Source organism: Symphalangus syndactylus, chromosome 13 (assembly GCF_028878055.3).
Source record: "Symphalangus syndactylus isolate Jambi chromosome 13, NHGRI_mSymSyn1-v2.1_pri, whole genome shotgun sequence".
In the NCBI taxonomy this organism is placed as follows: domain Eukaryota; kingdom Metazoa; phylum Chordata; class Mammalia; order Primates; family Hylobatidae; genus Symphalangus; species Symphalangus syndactylus.
The window spans coordinates 99,808,705-99,828,484 of NC_072435.2; the positions used below are offsets into that span (position 1 = coordinate 99,808,705).

Consider the following 19,780-nt stretch of genomic DNA (forward strand, 5'->3'; position numbering starts at 1 on the left):
AGTGCCCCGTGAATTCCTGTGTTTGCAGTAGTATCACCTCTCACAGAAAATCAAGAGGAGAAGTTGTGCTACCAGGGGATCCTCTCTCTTCACCCTAACATTTTCTTCTTCCTTCTTTTGGCTGTATTTTGGCCAGTCTACATAAGGTTATTATTTGAAAACCATCAAGGTCCACTGAGTTCTACTGAGATTGGTGTTGGAGAGAGAAACTCAGAACCGGGAGGCCTGGCATTCATGTCCTGTGTGTAGGCAGTGGTAGTAGTCATACATGCTATCTTCCCTGTGTCAGAGGCTTATGCATGTTCTCCTATTTAATCTTCAGAATACCACCAATCAGGTAGGCGGTGATATCACCTTCTTATGATGAGGAAATAAAAACATAGTAAAGTATTAGTATACAGGGTGGCTGGCTTTCTAGTGAACCTACTGGCAATTTGTGGTCCCTCCCACTACTTCCTGAGACTATCTGGTAGAACCTTCCATGACTTGCCCCCTGTGTCTTATGTATAATGTTCATGGTGTCGATATCATGATAGGTGTTCCTAGATGTGATGGTGTCTGTTGCACACACATGTGGTGGTGTGTTTGGTGGCAGAGGTTGTACAATCTGCCACCATGCCAGCTACACACACCTTGGCTATCCCTGTGGATGAGCTGCCACTCACAGGGCCTGCTGATTTACAAAGACTTGTATCTATACTTCAGGTGTCTTCCTAGGAGCTTTGATCTAAGGAACAGACAACATCAGTGTAATCATCTTAATTTGGTCTGGCAGCTGCTGACATTCTGTAGCTATAAATGTGGAAAACAGACATAAGATTTCAGCAGTTTGCCAAAAGTGTGCGTCTGGATGCCATATGTCACTAGCTTGGGGGTTCTGATGTGTATCATTCATGTCTCCTGGCTGCTTATGGAGGACATGGCTTTAATGCCTTCAGCAAGAGGGAGAGGGACTAATATTTCAGTTTCTTTTTATGGCAGTGTCTCATATCTCTCTTACTTAATCCTCACAACAGCTTTGTGTGGTTGTTGGAATTAATTCTGTTGTTGTGAGGAAGCAGATGCTCAGCATTTGAATAACTTGCTCAGTGTTGCTGTGTCAAGCCCAGGCCTGTCTGCTTCCCCAGTTGCCTCTTTGGGCATTGTTTTCCTTGAACAAATAAAAACCCCTCGCGAGCAGAGGTACCCTAGCTAGCTCAGTTCTCACCACTTTGGTATTGATACTTACTCATTCAACAGATTTGTTTTGGGCACCTATTTATATGCCAAGCACTGGCAGGAGAGAAAAGATGAGTAAAGCACAACCTCATTCTTTAATATCATTTTACTTGTTTGCCTCTGCCTCACTTCCAATTTCAGTGTAATCTGGTATCTCTAAAGGCTGTAGGATCACGGGTGGACAAAGGTAGTGGGTAAGACATTTAAAGCTGTAAACAAAAACAACTTAGAAAACATCATGGTGTGTTCATTTAGAGCAAATCTGGCAAGGCCTGGGGCAGAGAACGATGAGAGGTTAAGAGTTGAAAAGTAAAGAGGCTTTCTCCCATAGAGAATGAGGAGATATGGGACGTTGTTCTATTTATTTTATGAATGAGGCTCAAAATATTCTCTAAGCATTTTGGTTTTGTCTATAAAAATGTTTATTTTTTTAAAATTTGGAGACCACAGTATAATAAAATACAAAAAATCACATATAATTGCATCCAGAGATTGCCACTATTAATATTTTATGTCTTTTTTGTAAACTCTGTTCTGTTTTATTATTTAATATTTTACATGTTATATAAGTTCTTAATTTTCTCAATGACTACAAAATAGTCCATGTGTTTACTTAGCCATTCTACTATATTTGGACAAATAGTCTATTGCCAATTTTTTGCTATTGTGGAATAATAGGTTAGAAATATTTTTCTTTGTACGTGAAGTTTTTGCTGTTTTTAGAATTATTTTCTTAGGATAGATTACTGCAATGGATTTATGGGTCAGAGTATGAACAATTCTAAGGTTCTAGAGCCCTTTAAATGGTGTGTGCTAATTAATAACTTCATAAGCTCAAAGAGTTCCCTGTACTTAGTAGTAAGAAATAATAATAGGTTTTGGGCCAGGTACAGTGGCTCATGCCTGTAATTCCAGTGTTTTGGGAGGCTGAGGCAGGCAGGTCACGAGGTCAAGAGATCAAGACCAGCCTGGCCAACATGGTGAAACCTCGTCTCTACTAAAAATACAAAAATTAGCTGGGCATGGTGGCGCGTGCCTGTAGTCCCAAGTACTTGGGAGGCTGAGGCAGGAGAATCGCTTGAACCCGGGAGGTGGAGGTTGCAGTGAGCTGAGGTCGTACCACTGCACTCCAGCCTGGTGACAGAGCCAGACTCCGTCTTAAAAAAAAAAAAAAAAGTGATCTGGCTGGACAAACTGAGCCAGTCCCACACAAAATCTTTAAAAAAAAAAAAAAGAAAAGAAATAATAATAGGTTTTTAAAAATCATTATTTGCCTATTGGAGAGGTAAAAACAGATTTCTTTATCTTAATTTGTATCACTTTGATTATTAATGAGGCACAATATTTTTTCGTGTATGTTGTATTTCCTATGTGTACCTTGCTGGGCTCAGGTGGTCCTCCCACCTCAGCCTTCCAAGTAGCTGGGACTATCTAAATTGTATTCACTGTGTTGTATTTCATTATCTGAATTGCCTGTTCATTTTCCTCATGGGGTAATAATAATAGGAAGAGCCCCTGTGCGGTGGCTCACGCCTGTAATCCCAGCACTTTGGGAGGCTAAGGTGGGTGGATCATGAGGTCAGGAGATGGAGACCATCCTGGCCAACATGGTAAAACCCCGTCTCTACTAAGAATACAAAAATTAGCTGGGCATGGTAATGCGTGCCTGTAGTCCTAGCTACTCGGGAGGCTGAGGCAGGAGAATCGCTTGAACCTGAGAGGTGGAGGTTGCAGTGAGTTGAGATCATGCCACTGCACTCCAGTCTGGTGACAGAACAAGGCTTCAGCTCAAAAAATAAAACCTAGTTGGCTGGGCGCTGCGGCTCACGCCTGTAATCCCAGCACTTTGGGAGGCCGAGGCAGGCAGATCACGAGGTCGGGAGATCAAGACCATCTGGCTAACAGGGTGAAACCCCGTCTTTACTAAAAACACAAAAAATTAGCCGGGCATGTTGGCGGGCGCCTATGGTCCCAGCTACTCGGGAGGCTGAGGCAGGAGAATGGCGTGAACCCGGGAGGCAGAGCTTGCAGTAAGCCGAGATTGCGCCACTGCCCTCCAGCCTGGGCGACAGAGCAAGATTCCGTCTCAAAAAAAAAAAAAAAAAAAAAAAAAGGAAGAAACCTTTATATATAGCACTTTCTTTCTTTCTTTCTTTTCTTTTTCTTTTCTTTCTCTTTCTTTCTTTCCCTTTCTTTCTTTCTTTCTCTCTCTCTCTTTCTTTCTTTCTTTCTTCTTTTTCTTTTTCTTTCTTGCTTTCTTTTCTTTCTTGCTCTATTGCCCAGGCTAGAGTGCAGTGGTATGATCTTGGCTCACTGCAGCCTTCAACTCCTGGCCTCATGCAATCCTCCCACCTCAGCCTCCCAAGTAGATGGCAGTACAGGTATGTGCCACCATACCCAGCTAGTTTTTGTATTTTCTGTAGAGCTGGAGTCTCATGAGCCACCATGCCCAGCCTGCCTTACTTTCTTTCCTTCTTTCTTTTCTTTTCCTTTCTTTCTTTCTCTTTCTTTCTTTCGTTTCTTCTTTTTCTTTCTTTTTCTCTTTCTTTCTTTCTTTTTTCTGAGACTATCCCGTAGAACCTTCCATGACCTGCCCCACCTGTCTTATGTATAATGTTCATGGTGTTGGTATCATGATAGGTGTTCCTAGGTGTGATGGTGTCCTTCCTTTCCTTCTTCCTTTCTTTCTTTCTCTTTCTTTCTTTCTTTCTTTTTCTTTCTCTCTCTCTTTCTTTCTTTCCCCTTCCCTTCCCTTCCTTCCCTCTTCCCTTCCTTCCCTCTTCCCTTCCTTCCCTCTTCCCTTCCTTCCGTCCTTCCTTCCCTCCCTCCCTCCTTCCCTCCTTCCTTCCTCTCTCTCTTTTTTTTTTTTGAGACCGAGTTTTGCTCTTGTTGCCCTGGCTGGAGTGCAGTGGCGTAATCTGGGCTCACTGCAACCTCCATATCCCAGGTTCAAGCAATTCTCCTGCCTCAGCCTCCTGAGTAGCTGGGATTACAGGCACCTGCCACCACACCTGGCTAATTTTTTATATTTTTAGTAGAGACAGGGTTTCATCATGTTGTCTAGGCTGGTCTCAAACTCCTGACCTCAGGTAATCCACCTACCTACCTTGGCCTCCCAAAGTGCTGGGATTACAGGCATGAGCCACTGGACCCAGGCCCTTCCTCTCTGTCTCTCTCTCTCTTTCTTTTATATTTTTATTTTTTGAAATGGAGTATCACTGGCTGGGCGCGGTGGCTCACGCCTGTAATCCCAGCACTTTGGGAGGCTGAGGTGGGCGGATCACGAGGTCAGGAGTTGGAGACCATCCTGGCTAACGCAGTGAAACCCCGTCTCTACTAAAAATACAAAAAAAAAAAAATTAGCCGGGTGTGGTAGCGGGCGCCTGTAGTCCCAGCTACTCCGGAGGCTGAGGCAGGAGAATGGCATGAACCTGAAAGGCAGAGTTTGCAGAGAGCTGAGATCGCGCCATTGCCCTCTAGCCTGGGTGACAGAGCGAGACTCTGTCTCAAAAAAAAAAAAAAAGAAATGGAGTATCACTCTGTCCCCAGGCTGGAGTACAGTGGCACGATCTTGGCTCACTGCAAACTCTGCCTCCTAGGTTCAAGCAATTATCCTGCCTCAGCCTCCTGAGTAGCTGGGACTATAGGCTGCACTACCACGCCTGCCTAATTTTGTATTTTTAGTAGAGACGGAGTTTCCTCATGTTGGCCAGGCTGGTCTCGAACTCCTGACCTCATGTGATCCACCCGCCTTGGCCTCTCAAAGTGCTGGGATTACAGTCGTGAGCCACTGCACCTGGCCTACCGTAGAACTTCTGTCAAAACTGGAACCAATCCTCTCAAACCCTGCCACTGCTTATGAGTTAAATTTATGTCATATTATAAATCCGTTGTTGTCATTTCTTTTTTTTTTTTTTTTTGAGACGGAGTCTCACTCTTTTTTCCCAGGCACTATCTCGACTCACTGCAACCTCTGCCTCTCGGGTTAAAGTGATTCTCCTGCCACAGCCTCCTGAGTAGCTGGGATTACAGGCGCCTGCCACCATGCCTGGCTAATTTTTGTATTTTTAGTAGAGATGGGGTTTCTCCATGTTGGCCAGGCTGGTCTCAAACTCCTGACCTCAGGTAATCTGGCCTGCCTTGGCCTCCCAAAGTGCAGGGATTATAGGCGCGAATGACTGTGCCCAGCCCTTGTTGTCATTTCAACAATGTTCACAGCATCTTTATCAGGAGTAGATTCTATCTCTAGAAAAACATTATTTGCTCATCCATAAAAAGCAACTCCTCATCCATTCAAATTTTACATGAGATTACATTAATTCAGTCATGTCATCAGACTACTTTTTGTGGGTTCTTTTTTACTTCTTTTTCTGTGTTTCTTTTTTTTTTTTTCAAGACAGGGTTTCTTCCGTCACCCAGGCTGAGCTGCAGTGATGCAGTCATGGCTCACTGTGGCCTCAACCTCCCAGGCTCAAATGATCCTCCTGCCTCAGCCTCTCAAGTACTTGGGACTACAGGCACATGCTACCACACCTAGCTAATTTTTTTTTGTTGTTGTTGAGATGGAGTCTCGCTCTGTCCCTAGGCTGGAGTGCAGTGGCGCGATCTCGGCTCATAGCAACCTCTGCCTCCCGGGTTCAAGCAATTCTCCTGCCTCAGCCTCCCGAGTAGCTGGGACTACAGGCATGCGCCACCATGCCCAGCTAATTTTTTTTGTATTTTTAGTAGAGACAGGGTTTCATCATGTTGGCCAGGATGGTCTCGATCTCCTGACCTCATGATCCGCCCACCTTATCTTCCCAAAATGCTGGGATGACAGGTGTGAGCCACTGTGCCTGGCCCACCCAGCTAATTTTTAATTTTTTTTGTAGAGACAGGGTCCCACTATGTTGCCCAGGCTAGTCTTGAATTCCTGAGCTCAAGTGATCCTCCTACATTGGCCTCCCAAAGTGCTAGGATTATAGATGTGCACCACCATGCCTGGCCTTCTCTTCTAATTCTAGTTCTCTTGTTATTTCCACCATATCTTCAGTTACTTCCTCCACTGAAGTCTTGAATTCATCAAAGTTACTCATAAGGGTTGGAATCACCTTCTTCCAAACTCTTGTTAATGTTGATATATTGACTTCTTCCCATGAATCATGAATGTTCTGAATGGCATCTAGAATAGTGAATCTTTTCCAGAAGGTTTTCAGCTTACTTTGCCCAGATCTGTCAGAGGAATCACTGTCTATGGCAGCTATAGCCTTATAAAATACATTTCTTAAATAATAAGACTCGAAAGTCAAAATTACTCCTTTATCCCTGAGCTGCAGAATGGATTTTGTGTTAGTAGTCATGAAAACAACATTCATCTCCTTGTACATCTCCATCAGATCTCTTGAGTGACCACATGCACTGTCAATGAACAGTAATATTTTCAAAAGTCTTTTTTTCTGAGCAATAGGTCTCAACAGTGGGCTTAAAATAAACCATGTTGTAAACAGATGCGCTGTCATTCAGGCTTTGTTATTCCATTTCTAGAGCAAAGGCAGAGTAGATTTATCATAATTCTTAAGGGCCCTAGGATTTTCATTGTAAGTCCATTTGTTTCCTGTTTAAATCGTAAGTATAGAAACACCTTAATATGGCCATTATTTGATAGTAGTGAGATGGAAAATACTTTGCCATCTTAGAAAGGGCAATGACTAGATACTGGCCTAATGTATGTTTTTCCTCCGAGAAGGAGGAAAGTCACTTAATGGTCAACACTGAATCCTGCCAAGCAGAGTAGGAGGTAATATAGCCTCCTTTATAGCAATACAGCCTCAGGATATTCCTGAAATCATTGAAAGATTAAATAGCTGGGCGTGGTGGCTCACGCCTATAATCCCAGCACTTTGGGAGGCCAAGGCAGGCAGATCACCTGAGGTCAAGAGTTTGAGACCAGCCTGGCCAACATGGTGAAACCCTGTCTCTGCTAAAAATACAAAAAAAATTAGCCGGGTGTGGTGGTGCAAGCCTGTAATCTCAGCTACTCAGTTTCATGCGCATCCTCGTGAAGAGACCACCAAACAGGCTTTGTGTGAGCAACAAGGCTGTTTATTTCACCTGGGGGCAGGCAGGCTGAGTCTGAAAAGAGAGTCAGCAAAGTGTGGTGGGATTATCATTAGTTCTTTTTTTTTTTTTTTTTTTTGAGATGGAGTCTTGCTCTGTCACCCAGGCTGGAATGTAGTGGTGCGATCTCGGCTCACTGCAAGCTCCGCCTCCCAGGTTCATGCCATTCTTCTGCCTCAGCCTCCTGAGTAGCTGGGACTACAGGCACCCACCACTAATTTTTTTGTATTTTTTTAGTAGAGACGGGGATTTCACCGTGTTAGCCAGGATGGTCTCGATCTCCTGACCTCATGATCTGCCCGCCTCGGCCTCCCAAAATGCTGGGATTACAGGCATGAGCCACCATGCCAGGCCATATCATTAAATGTTCTTATAGGTTTTGGGATAGGTGGTGGAGTTAGGAGCAATGTTTTGTGGGCAGGGGGTGGATCTCACAAAGTACATTCTCAAGGGTGGGGAGAATTACAAAGAACCTTCTTAGGGGTGGGGGAGATTACAAAGTACATTGATCAGTCAGGATGGGGCAGAAACAAATCACAATGGTGGAATGTCATCAGTTAAGGCTATTTTCACTTCTTTTGTGGATCTTCAGTTGCTTCAGGCCATCTGGATGTATAGGTGCAGGTCACAGGGGATATGATGGCTTAGCTTGGGCTCAGAGGCCTGACACTCAGGAGGCAGAGGTTGCAGTAAGCCAAGATCGCATCAATGCACTCCAGCCTGAGCAACAGAGCCAGGATCTGTCTCAAAAAAAAAAAAAAAGAAGAAGAAGAAAGAAAGATGTATTTGAATTCACTTTAAGAAAGAGCAAATAAGCATTTAGGGCCAGGCACAGTGACTCACGCCTGTAATCCCAGCGGCCAACATGGTGAATCCCTGTCTCTACTAAAAATACAAAAATTAGCCGGGCATGGTGGCGAGTGCCTGTAATCCCAGCTACTCGGGAGGCTGATGTTATAAGTAAAGTTTCGGTGCCGCAAAAGAAATAGCACTGGAATATAAAGTTTTCTTTTTAATTCTCAGCAAGGCAAGTTACTTCTATAGAAGGGTGTGCCCTTACAGATGGAGCAATGGTGAGCACACACTTCGATAAGGGAGGGGAAGGGGTTCTTATCCCTGACACACATGGCCCCTGCTGCTGTGTCGTTCCCCTGTTGGCTAGGGTTAGACCGCACAGGCTAAACGTTCCAATTCACTAATTTAAAGAGAGTGACAGGGTGAGTGGTTTGGCGGGAAAAATCGTTATGACAGAGCAGGTAATCGGAATGAGTCAGGGTGGGGTAGGTAATCGGAATGACTTAAGGGTGGAGCAGGTAATCAGAATGAGTCAGAGTGGAGTAGGTAATCGAAAAGGTTGCTTTACGAGGAAGTTAAGTTTAAAAGTAGAAGGCAAAAGTCCCTGCGCTGTGGCTCAGGCCTGTAATCCCAGTACTTTGGGAGGCTGAGGCGGGCAGACCACGAGGTCAGGAGATCAAGACCATCCTGGCTACGGTGAAACCCAGTCTCTACTAAAAATACAAAAAAATTAGCCGGGCGTGGTGGCGGGCGCCTGTAGTCCCAGCTACTCGGGAGGCTGAGGCAGGAGAATGGCACGAACCTGGGAGGCGGAGCTTGCAGTGAGCCGAGATCGCACCACTGCACTCGAGCCTGGGCGACAGAGCGAGACTCCGCCTAAAAAAAAAAAAAAAAAGAAAAAGAAAAAAAGTAGAAGGCAAAGAATTAAACATACTGACATATTGATTCTTTGAAAAGAAATTTAGAACTCATATCTAACACTGAGGCAGGAGAATTGCTTGAACCTGGGAGGCAGAGGTTGCAGTGAGCCGAGATCACGCCATTGCACTCTAGCCTGGGCGACAAGAGCGAGACTCCATCTCAAAAAAAAAGGATTTAAAATCTGTAGATAATTTTCAGTCTCTGGCTGCAGCTGCGAGAGAAGCTGTCATGTCTGCACATCTGCAACGGGTGGTTGGCACTGCTCTAGTTTCCTGATCAAGAGGAATAAGCAGACCTACAGCACCGTGCGCAATAACTTGAAGGCCTGCAACTGCTTCCACTACACTGGGCTTATTCACCACAAGACTGTCGGCGTGGAGCCGGCAGCCCATGGCAAAAGTGTCCTAGTTGTGAAGCAGAGATCCAGCCAGCGGAAGCCTGCCACCTCCTACGTGCAGACCACCATCAACAAGAATGCTCAGGCCGGGCGCAGTGGCTCAGGCCTGTAATCCCAGCACTAATGGGAGGCAGAGGCGGGCAGATTATGACATCAGGAGTTCGAGACCAGCCTGGCCAACATAGTGAAACCCCATCTCTAATAAAAATATAAAAATTAGCTGGGCATGGTGGCGCACACCTATAGTCCCAGCTACTCAGGAGGCTGAGGCAGGAGAATCGCTTGAACCCGGGAGGCAGAAGTTGTGGTGAGCCGAGATTGCGTCACTGCACTCCAGCCTGGGCAACAGAGTGAGAATCCATCTCAAAAAAACAAACAAACAAAAAAAACCAAGAATGCTCTTGCCACCCTCAGACACAGGATCAGACACAGGATCCTCAAGAACAAGTACCGCCCCAACCTGTGCGTGGCAGCCTTCTGCAGGCCAGCGTCATCCTGCACAGCCAGAAGCCTGTGATGGTGAAGAAAGAGGAAGCGGATTAGAAAACCTGCCCCCAAAGCAATAGTCAGCTGGCATTCTCAAAAACAAAAACATGAATCAAGAGGTCAGGAGATCCAGACCATCCTGGCTAACACGATGCAACCCTGTCTCTACTAAAAATACAAAAAATTAGCCGGGCGTGGTGGTAGGCGCCTGTAGGCCCAGCTACTTGAGAGGCTGAGACAGGAGAATGGCGTGAGTTCTCCGGGAGGTGGAGTTGCAGTGAGCCGAGATAGTGACACTGCACTCCAGCCTGGGCGACAGAGCGAGACTCCGTCTCAAAAACAAAACAAAACAAACAAAAAACAAAAAATCTATAGATAAAGGAATTCAGATATATACTGGTGGAGAACTATAAGGTTCTCATCTGTCTTTGGGGTGGAGAAATTGGTCTGAATGCCTCTTAATGAAACATAGGTCACTCTCAATTTAAACCAGGGCCTAGAGCATTAGGAAGATCCAAGGCTCCTTCAGGCCCAGCTCCATGAAGTGACCATAGCTTTCCATTAACGACTGGTAGCCATCAACTGTCTTGGGATTCTGGGATTTTGGCACTCAGAGAAATTAGAGGGGGATGTTCCTCTCAAGATCAACTATCTAATAGTGTTTAAGAATTTAGAGGTTAATAATAATAAGCTATATGGCACTTCTTTCATCTTAGGATCTAATAGCTGTTTACCACTACTAATTAGTATGTAACTCCTTGGCTGGTGGTGAGGGTGGTTGATATGCACTTTTATGAGATGAAACATCGGAGAGTTGACTGGAATGGAGCCTGTACCTCCTGAGGTACTTCTGGTCAGTGGTTTTCTACATGAAAACTTTTTTCTTTCCTCTAAGATTGAAATGGGACACTGAGCGACCAAAAGCAAGTGGATTGCAGAAGGGGGATATTCTGCATGTACTAGCACGTGCATATTATGCATTTGTGTACATGTAATGCAGAATGCAGACACTAATTTTTAAAGAAGTTTTTCATGTTCCTTTCACTCCTTTTAGCAAATTGTTTAAGAAAATTATGTTTTTCTAGCCGGGTGTGGTGGCACATGCCTGTAATCCCAGCTACTCGGGTGGCTGAGGCAGGAGAAACACTTGAATCCGGGAGGCAGAGGTTGCAGTGAGCTGAGATCGCACCATTGTACTCCAGCCTGGGCAACAAGAGCCAAACTCCATCTCAAAAAAAAGAAAATTATATTTTTCTTCTTCTGACAAGAAAAGACAAGCTCTGAGTAATGAGAATATACGCACTGTGGAAAATGGCATGTTTAGCCACAGATTGCTTGCTAACTAAAAGTAAAATGAAAAAATGAATCTGCTACTCCAGGCTGGAGTGCAATGGTGGAATCTTGGCTCACTGCAACCTCTGCCTCCCAGGTTCAAGCGATTCTCCTGCCTCAGCGTCCTGAGTAGCTGGGATTACAGGCATGCACCACCATGCCTGGCTAATTTTGTATTTTTAGTAGAGAAGGGTTTTCTCCGTGTTGGTCAGGCTGGTCTCGAACTCCCGACCTCAGGTAATCCACCTGCCTCAGCCTCCCAAAGTGCTGGGATTACAGGCATGAGCCACAGCACCCGGCCTTGAGTTAAGTTTTGATCAGTGTCCACTGTAATGCTTTGTTGACAGTTACTGTGAATGACTAACTTGTAAAAGGGGAAAATCCAAACTTCTAACCACACTGAGGTCATCGTGGATTTATATCATGCATGAGGACATAATGATTATAATAACTAAGCTATTGAGTCTTTTACATCTATTTACATCCTTTACATCTATTTACTCATCTCATTTTCCACAATCACCACATGAGGTGTAGACACTGTATTTATCACCATTTTATAGATGAGTAAACGAAGGCACAGAGAGGTAACAGAACTTGCCTAGGGGCACACAGCTTGCCAGCAGAAAAGCCAGGTTACGTGATTTCATTGCAGGCTCTTATAACTATTGAGCTATACTGCTTGTTAGTAGAAAGCCAGATGATGGTATGGGATTAGCCCAGAGATTTACAAAAGAGGAGACCTGGGCACATTTGAAGGCAGAATGGCTTGAACGGCCCTGAATACAAGATAGGAAGAGGATGTTGAAGAAAGGTGGGGTCCCCTAAGACCACTTGGAATTGGGATAGGTTATAGGTTATAGTGCTCTGGTAAAGGCGAGCTTTAGCGGGGGTAGAACAATCCTTATTCTTCTGAGGTTGCAGTGACTTGTAAGTATAGAGAGCTGCTGGGAAGAGAAGACAGAGAAGTGAAAGTGACTTGTACCTGACGACTTGAGCTTTTGGGCAGTGTGCTGGAGCTGGCTCGTACCAGCTCAAGAGATCCCTTGTTAAATATTTTTTTTTTTTTTTTTTTTTTTGAGACGGAGTCTCGCTCTGTCACCCAGGCTGGAGTGCAGTGGCGCGATCTCGGCTCACTGCAAGCTCCGCCTCCCGGGTTCACGCCATTCTCCTGCCTCAGCCTCTCCGAGTAGCTGGGACTACAGGCGCCCGCCACCACGCCCGGCTAATTTTTTTTTTTTTGTATTTTTAGTAGAGACGGGGTTTCACTGTGGTCTTGATCACCTGACCTCGTGATCCGCCCGCCTCGGCCTCACAAAGTGCTGGGATTACAAGCGTGAGCCACCGCGCCCGGCCTCCCTTGTTAAATATCAAGGAATTTTGCAAGTAGGTTGGTAGCTTGAAATTAGCCGAAGTAGGAGTATTCAACTCCAGAAATTAGCAAATACTACAAATCAGGGCCTCCCCACCACCACTCAGAACTGGTTTACCAGAACACCTTATACTCCCTTTCTTCTCTTTTCCACTTCACTAACAGTCAAAAGCCTGCTGAAGTGCCAGTTGAATTCGAACCTTGAGTGCCCATTGTGGGAAAGGCACCGTGCCAGATGCCAGGGTAAAAAAGACCAACCCCTCAAGTAAATAATACTGTGGTGGAGAGTGAAGAGCATGCAGGCGTAAATCCTGGACTAGCTGTCAGCTCTTGGGACGGTCACTTAAACTTGGGTTACTCATCTGTAAATGGAGAAAATAATATATATACCAAAGGGTTATTGAGATGACTAATGAGAACGTGTAAAGTTCCTGGCACAGAGGTGTTCAATAAGTGATGGTTCTAAGAGTGAGGACATGTAAACAGATGTCTTTCATATAGCTTGATATAAAAAATAAAGATGGGAGCCGAGCACAGTGGCTCATGCCTATAATCCCAGCACTTTGGGAGGCTGAGGCGAGAGGATTGCTTGAGCCCAGGAGTTTGATACCAGCCTGCGCAACAAAGTGAGACCCTGTCTCTACAAAAAATTTTTTTAAATGAAGCATAGGCCAGGCACGGTGGCTCATGACTGTAATCCCAGCACTTTGGGAGGCCAAGGCGGGTGGATCAGAAGGTCGGGAGATCGAGACCATCCTGGCTAACACGGTGAAACCCCATTTCTATTAAAAATACCAAAAAAAAAAAAAAATTAGCTGGGTGTGGTGGCGGGCGCCTATAGTCCCAGCTACTAGGGAGGCTGAGGCAGGAGAATGACGTGAAGCCAGGAGGCGGAGCTTGCAGTGAGCTGAGATTGCGCCACTGCACTCCAGCCTGGGCAACAAAGCAAGACTCTGTCTCAAAAAAAAAAAAAAAAAAAAAAAAAATTAGTCAGGCATGGTAGTGTGTGCCTCTGGCCAGCTACTTGGGAAGCTGAGGTGTGAGGATCATTTAAACCCAGGAGTTTGAGGCTGTGGTGAGCTATGATTGTGCCACTGAACTCTAGCCTGGATAACAGAGCAAGATTCTGTCTCCAAAAAACAAACAAAAGAAATAAAGACAGAATGACTACAGGTCATAGTCCCCTGAGTAGATTCCAAAGTTTACAGGGTGGATGTTTCATGGATGATTTTTCCTTGTTTGTTATCAGAAGGTTACTGGGTTTTTTTTTTTTTGTCCCTACAAATCAAGTTTACCGGATTTACTTGTTGCTTTTACCTGTTTTTAGCCTGTTCCTCACTATATATTATTTAATTATAAGACAAACAATGGATTTGGAGATAGGCACAGTTGGATTTATATGCCAGCTCCAACACTTACCTGCTTTGTGACCTTTGGCAAGATTCTTTTTTTTTTTTTTGAGACGAAGTCTCACTCTGTCACCCAGGCTGGAGTGCAGTGGCATGATCTTGGCTCACTGCAACCTCCGCCTCCCGGGTTCACACCATTCTCCTGCCTCGCCCTTCCGAGTAGCTGGGACTACAGGCGCCTGCAACCATGCCTGGCTAATTTTTTTGTATTTTTAGTAGAGACGGGGTTTCATCCTGTTAGCCAGGACGGTCTTGATCTCCTGACCTTGTGATCTGCCCGCCTCAGCCTCCCAAAGTGCTGGGATTACAGGTGTGAGCCACCACGCCCAGCCTCCGATCAAATTCTTTTTTTTTTTTTTTTTTTTTGAGAGGGAGTCTCACTCTGTAGCCCAGGCTGGAGTGCAGTGGCATGATCTCGGCTCACTGCAAGCTCCACCTCCCGGGTCCACGCCCTTCTCCTGCCTCAGCCTCCCGAGTAGCTGGGACTACAGGTGCCCACCCCCATGCCTGGCTAATTTTTTGTATTTTTAGTAGAGACGGGGTTTCACCGTGTTAGCCAGGATGGTCTCGATCTCCTGATCTTGTGATCCACCCACCTCAGCCTCCCAAAGTGCTGGGATTATAGACGTGAGCCACTGCACCTGGCCTAACATGTTAGCCTGGCTAACATGGTGAAACCCTGTCTCTACTAAACAAAATACAAAAAAATTAGCAGGGCGTGGTGGCAGGCGCCTGTGGTCCCAGCTACTCGGGAGGGTGGGGCAGAATGGCATGAACTTGGGAGGCGGAGCTTGCAGTGAGCTGAGATCACGCCACTGCACTCCAGCCTGGAGCCTGGGCGATAGAGCCAGACTCTGTCTCAAAAAAAAAAAAACAGCCTCCCAAAGTGCTGGGATTACAGGCGTGAGCCACCGCGCCCGGCCGGGATTACAGGTGTGAGCCACCATGCCCGGCCTCTGATCAAATTCTTAAAGGCCAAATTACCTTTATAAAACTGAGGACCCCCTAACATTTACCATGTAAAAGCTTCTCCTTTTCTCTGTGAAAAAGATGGAATGTACAAATTAACTAAGTAATATCTGCATTTTTACAGATTTACTCTCTCAACAATTATTTATTGATTGATTACTATGTGTGCATACTATATTAAGTGCTGGGAACATGATGGTGAGCATAACTAATCCTGGTCCCTGCTCACATGTGGCTACTATGTACATCTATATTAATTAAACTTAAATAACATTAGAACTTCACATCCACACCTGTACTAGCCATCTTTTATGTACTTAATAGTCACATATGGGGAGTGGCTATTGGGTTGGACAGAGTAGATTTAGAATTTTTTTTTTTTGAGACGGAGTTTCGCTCTGTCGCCCAGGCGGGAGTGCAGTGGCACAATCTCGGCTCACTGCAAGCTCTGCCTCCCGGGTTCACACCGTTCTCCTGCCTCAGCCTCCCGAGTAGCTGGGATTACAGGCGCCCGCCACCACGGCCGGCTAATTTTTTGTATTTTTAGTAGAGACGGGTTTTCACCGTGTTAGCCAGGATGGTCTCGATCTCCTGACCTCGTGATCCACCCACCTTGGCCTCCCAAAGTGCTGGGATTACAGGCGTGAGCCACCGCGCCTGGCTAGAATATTTTCATCACCACAGAAAGTCCTCTTGGACTGTGCTATTCTAGAGTGAGGGAGGCGGACATTGATAAAATACTCATAAAAGTATGATTGCAATTGTAGTAAGTACTAGGCAGAAAGAATAGATGGTAACATGAGAACATTTCATAGGGGGATTTGACTTCTCTGTTGGTTTTCCCAAGGAAAACCTGTTCAAACTAGATTTGCTCAATGCTTGGAAGTTAGCAAAGCCCTGTGGTGGGAGGGAGCACAGTAATTACAGGGACTGAAAGCAAGCTAATGACTGGATCATGGGGATTGAGGAGAAGTTTGGGTGAGATGAAGGGGTGGAAGGACCACAAAGGGCCTTGTAGAAAGAAGATGAAGAAGCAGAGAGGCTGAGTAACTTGGCTGTGTAGTTAGTAATAGAACCTGGATTTGACTTCAAAGCCTACACTGCATAATAAAGGTATATTCAACCGACTGTGGTTCTGCAATTATCTCTTTTTGCTCCTTCTTTGGAAATTGCCAGAGTTCCCTCTACTGGATTATTCCTCTAGCATAAAAACATGTTGTAATAATTTCCTTCTTAGACAAACCAAAAAAACCAAAAAGTCTGGCCAGGCACGGTGGCTCACACCCGTAATCCCAGCACTTTGGGAGGTCAAGGCGGGTGGATCACGAAGTCAGGAGTTCAAGACCAGCCTGGCCAACGTGGTGAAACCCTGTCTCTACTGAAAATACAAAAATTAGCTGGGCGTCATGGCATGCACCTGTAGTCCCAGCTACTCGAGAGGCTGAGGCAGGAGAATTGCTTGAACCCGGGAAGCAGAGGTCGCTATGAGCTGAGATTGTGCCTCTGCACTCCAGCCTGGGTGATAGAGTGAGACTCTGTCTCAAAAAAAAAAAAAAAAATTTCTCTATCCTACATCCCTCTTTAGCTCCTTTCCTATCGTTTTTTTGTTTTGTTTTTATAGCAAAACCCCTTTAAGAGTTGGCTATACTTATTCCCTCCATTTCCTTATTTTCTGTTTCTTGCTGAACTTCTTCTAATTAGGATGTCTTACCTACCATCATTTTCATAAGTGACCTCCATGACTCAGCCCTTACCTTATAGGATTTCTTGGCAGCACTTGAGATAGTTGATCTTCCTTTTTGGAGCACTTCCTCATTGGCTTCTGAGACACCACAGTCTTGGTTTTCCTCCTACCTCCCTCCAGCTCCTTCTTAGGCTCCATTGCTAGATTCTTTTCCCCTTTTGCAGTTTGAACATGCCTGGGCTCTGTCCTGGGCTGTCTTTATTTCTCTAAATACATTAACTCCAGGGTAATTTCATCTAGTCCCATGGAGTGACAGTTAATTTTATGTGTCAACTTGGCTAGCATATCAGTTGTTTGGCAGATAAAAGCATAGATGTTGCTGTGAAGGTATTTTTTAGATGTGACTTACAATGAAATCAGTAGGCTTTGAGTAAAGCTAATGACCCTCCATAATGTGGATGGGCTTCATCCAATTAGTTGAAGACCTTAGAGAAAAGACGGAGGTTTCCCAAAGAGGAAGCAATTCTGCACCCAGACCACCTTTAGTCTCAAGATTGCCACATCAACTCCTGCTTGAATTTCCAGCCTATTGGCCAGCCTTGGAGTTTTCAGACTTATCAGCCCTCACAACTGTGTGAGTCAATTCTTTAAAAAAAAAAAGAAAAAAATCTCTCTATATATACATGTATCCTATTGGTTCTGTTTCTCTGAAGAGCTGTGACTAATACACATGGTATTAAATATCTTTTATGTTTGACACCAAATGTTTATTTCTAGCCTTGACTTCTCCCTTGAACTCCATACTTACATATCCAACTGCTTAGTCAACCTCTCCATTTGGATAATAATAGATCTCTTAACCCATACTATGGATTTGACCCAAACTATTGTTTTCCCCCACCTCCCGTCTTTCTTCCTCCTCTCTGGGTGTTCCTGCTTTTCATTGAAGAGTGCTATTATTTACCCCATTGCTAAAGCCAGAAATCTAGCGTTATCATTGATTCTCTTTCTCTTACATCTCTTATTCCATCCATCTGTACAACTGTACAACATATATCTGTGCAATTAGCTTTACCTTCAAATGTATTTTTTAACCTTACTAATCAGCCTTTATCATCTCTAGCTTGGACCAGAACAGTAACTTCCTAGCAGGTCTGTATATCTCCACTTTTTTTTTTTTTTAAGATGGAGTCTTACTCTGTCGCCCGGGCTGGAGTGCAGTGGCTGGATCTCAGCTCACTGCAAGCTCACTTCCTGGGTTCACGCCATTCTCCTGCCTCAGCCTCCCCAGCAGCTGGGACTACAGGCACCTGCCACCACGCCCGGTTAATTTTTTGTATTTTTAGTAGAGATGGGGTTTCACTGTGTTAGCCAGGCTCATCTCGATCTCCTGACCTTGTGATCCGCCCGCCTCAGCCTCCTAAAGTGCTGGGATTACAGACATGAGCCACCGTGCCTGGCCATATCTCCACTTTTAAGTCCCTGCCCTCCTTAGCCTATTTTCCATACAACTGAGCAATTATTTTATCATACAACAATCATTTCCTTCTCTTCTCTTCACACTCTGGCATCTTACCACATTTAAAAAGAAATCCAAAATCCTGACTATGGCCTGTTGATGGATGTGACCCCTGGCTATTCCTCTGACCTCACTTCCTACCACGTTTTTTCTCACTCATTAGGCTTTAGACATACTGGTTACTTTGTGGATTCTTGGAAAAGTCAAGCAGACTCCTAGCTTAGGGCTTTAGTATGTTGAAGCCAGAATAAAAATGTAGAGACAAGTCTCTAAATTAAAATTTTTTATTTGGAAAGAAAGAATAGCAATTTGGGGCATATATGCAGACAGGGTGGTCTTCAGTATGTCTGAAGAACAAAGAGAAGGCTCTGAGTTTCACCTTGGAAGGGCCTGGCAGGACCTGGCAGTGGTTGCCTGTTTGTTTAGAGGGAGTGTGGCTTCTGCTAGCCGTTAGGAGCCCGCAGCGCTCTCACCTGAGAGTGCTTCAATCTGGCATTATCCAAAGAAGTGGGAAAGACTGACCGACCGACCGACCTACCTACCTACGTACCTACCTAGCTTGCTTCCTTCCTTCCTTCCTTCCTTCCTTCCTTCCTTCCTTCCTTCCTTCCTTCCTTCCTTCCTTCCTTCCTTCCTTCCTTCCGTTATTATGTATTTATTCAGCAAATATTCATAGCCTGCTAATGCGCAGTGCTGAATAAGAACATGAGTAAGAGCACGGAAGCATGAGAGAGCGTGGCTCACCTTAGTAGCTGCAGGTGGCTGGGTGCGGCTGGAGTTAAAAGACACTCTGAGTTTTTCTTAAAACAAACAATAAAAACCAAACTCAGAGTCTGATAAGGAAAAGGTGCTCTCAGGGGAAGTTAGGTGTGTTCCTAAGAATTTGTCATTTCTTTTCAGGATTAGTCAGGATGAACTAGACGTTTCTTTTCAAAAGCCTAATAACTTCCTTTAGGGAATTGCCAAACTGACTAATCCATGACGTTAGGGCAGTGGGTCCCAAACTTTGCTGCCAACTCGAATCACCTTTGGAGTTTGTTTTTTATTTTTTTAAACGCAGAGGCCCAGGTCACACTCCACACCAATGACATCAGAATGTCTAGGGGTGGGAGCCAGGCACCAGGATTCTAAAGACCCTCACGTGATGACAACAGCTAGCAAAGTTGTGTAGCTACTGCCTTAGGGCATAGTCTAATTTCTTCAGTAAAAACACACTTATTCCAAATTTGGTTCCAGAATTGCCTTAAATTGTTTTTGCTCTGTTCTTAGGTTGGGGGTGGCTATGAGCAGGCAGAGGATGTGGTGTCACCCAGTTAGGAGCTCTCAGCTTGCTAAGCCAATTAGCATAGGTTGCCAGGGCTGCACGAGGAGTGGATTTCTGCTTTGTCATTCTGACTCTGGCAGTTAGCCCGCCCGCTCGGCGCAGGGCGTGGCTTCTCGTAGCCATTAGGAAACAGCAACCCTTTTACCTCAGTTTTCTTCAGTCTGGCATTTGCAGCAGAGCGAAAGTTGGTCGAGTCCTGAAGGAGGGCCTGATGTCTTCATCATTCTCGAATTCTTGTAAGCTCTGTGTCGGGTGAAA

The 19,780-nt window shown here is 45.1% G+C and overlaps 1 protein-coding gene and 1 pseudogene across 7 annotated transcripts in view; both read left to right on the top strand.

Moving 5' to 3' along the window:
* The window catches only part of TXNRD1 (thioredoxin reductase 1), a 187,339-nt gene that overhangs the window by 49,322 nt on the left and 118,237 nt on the right, over positions 1-19,780 (top strand). For 2 of the 7 annotated variants that reach the window (XM_063615191.1, XM_063615187.1), the window contains exon 1: positions 19,630-19,758. The exons of 2 other annotated variants lie outside the window; for them this stretch is intronic. The gene's annotated coding sequence lies outside the window, so the exon portion shown is untranslated. Of the gene's footprint in view, positions 1-19,629; positions 19,759-19,780 lie in introns of those variants that run through there. 3 more of the 7 variants (XM_055235467.2, XM_063615190.1, XM_063615189.1) reach the window with 2 other exon arrangements.
* On the top strand, positions 7,964-11,020 carry LOC129459150 (large ribosomal subunit protein eL28-like; annotated as a pseudogene).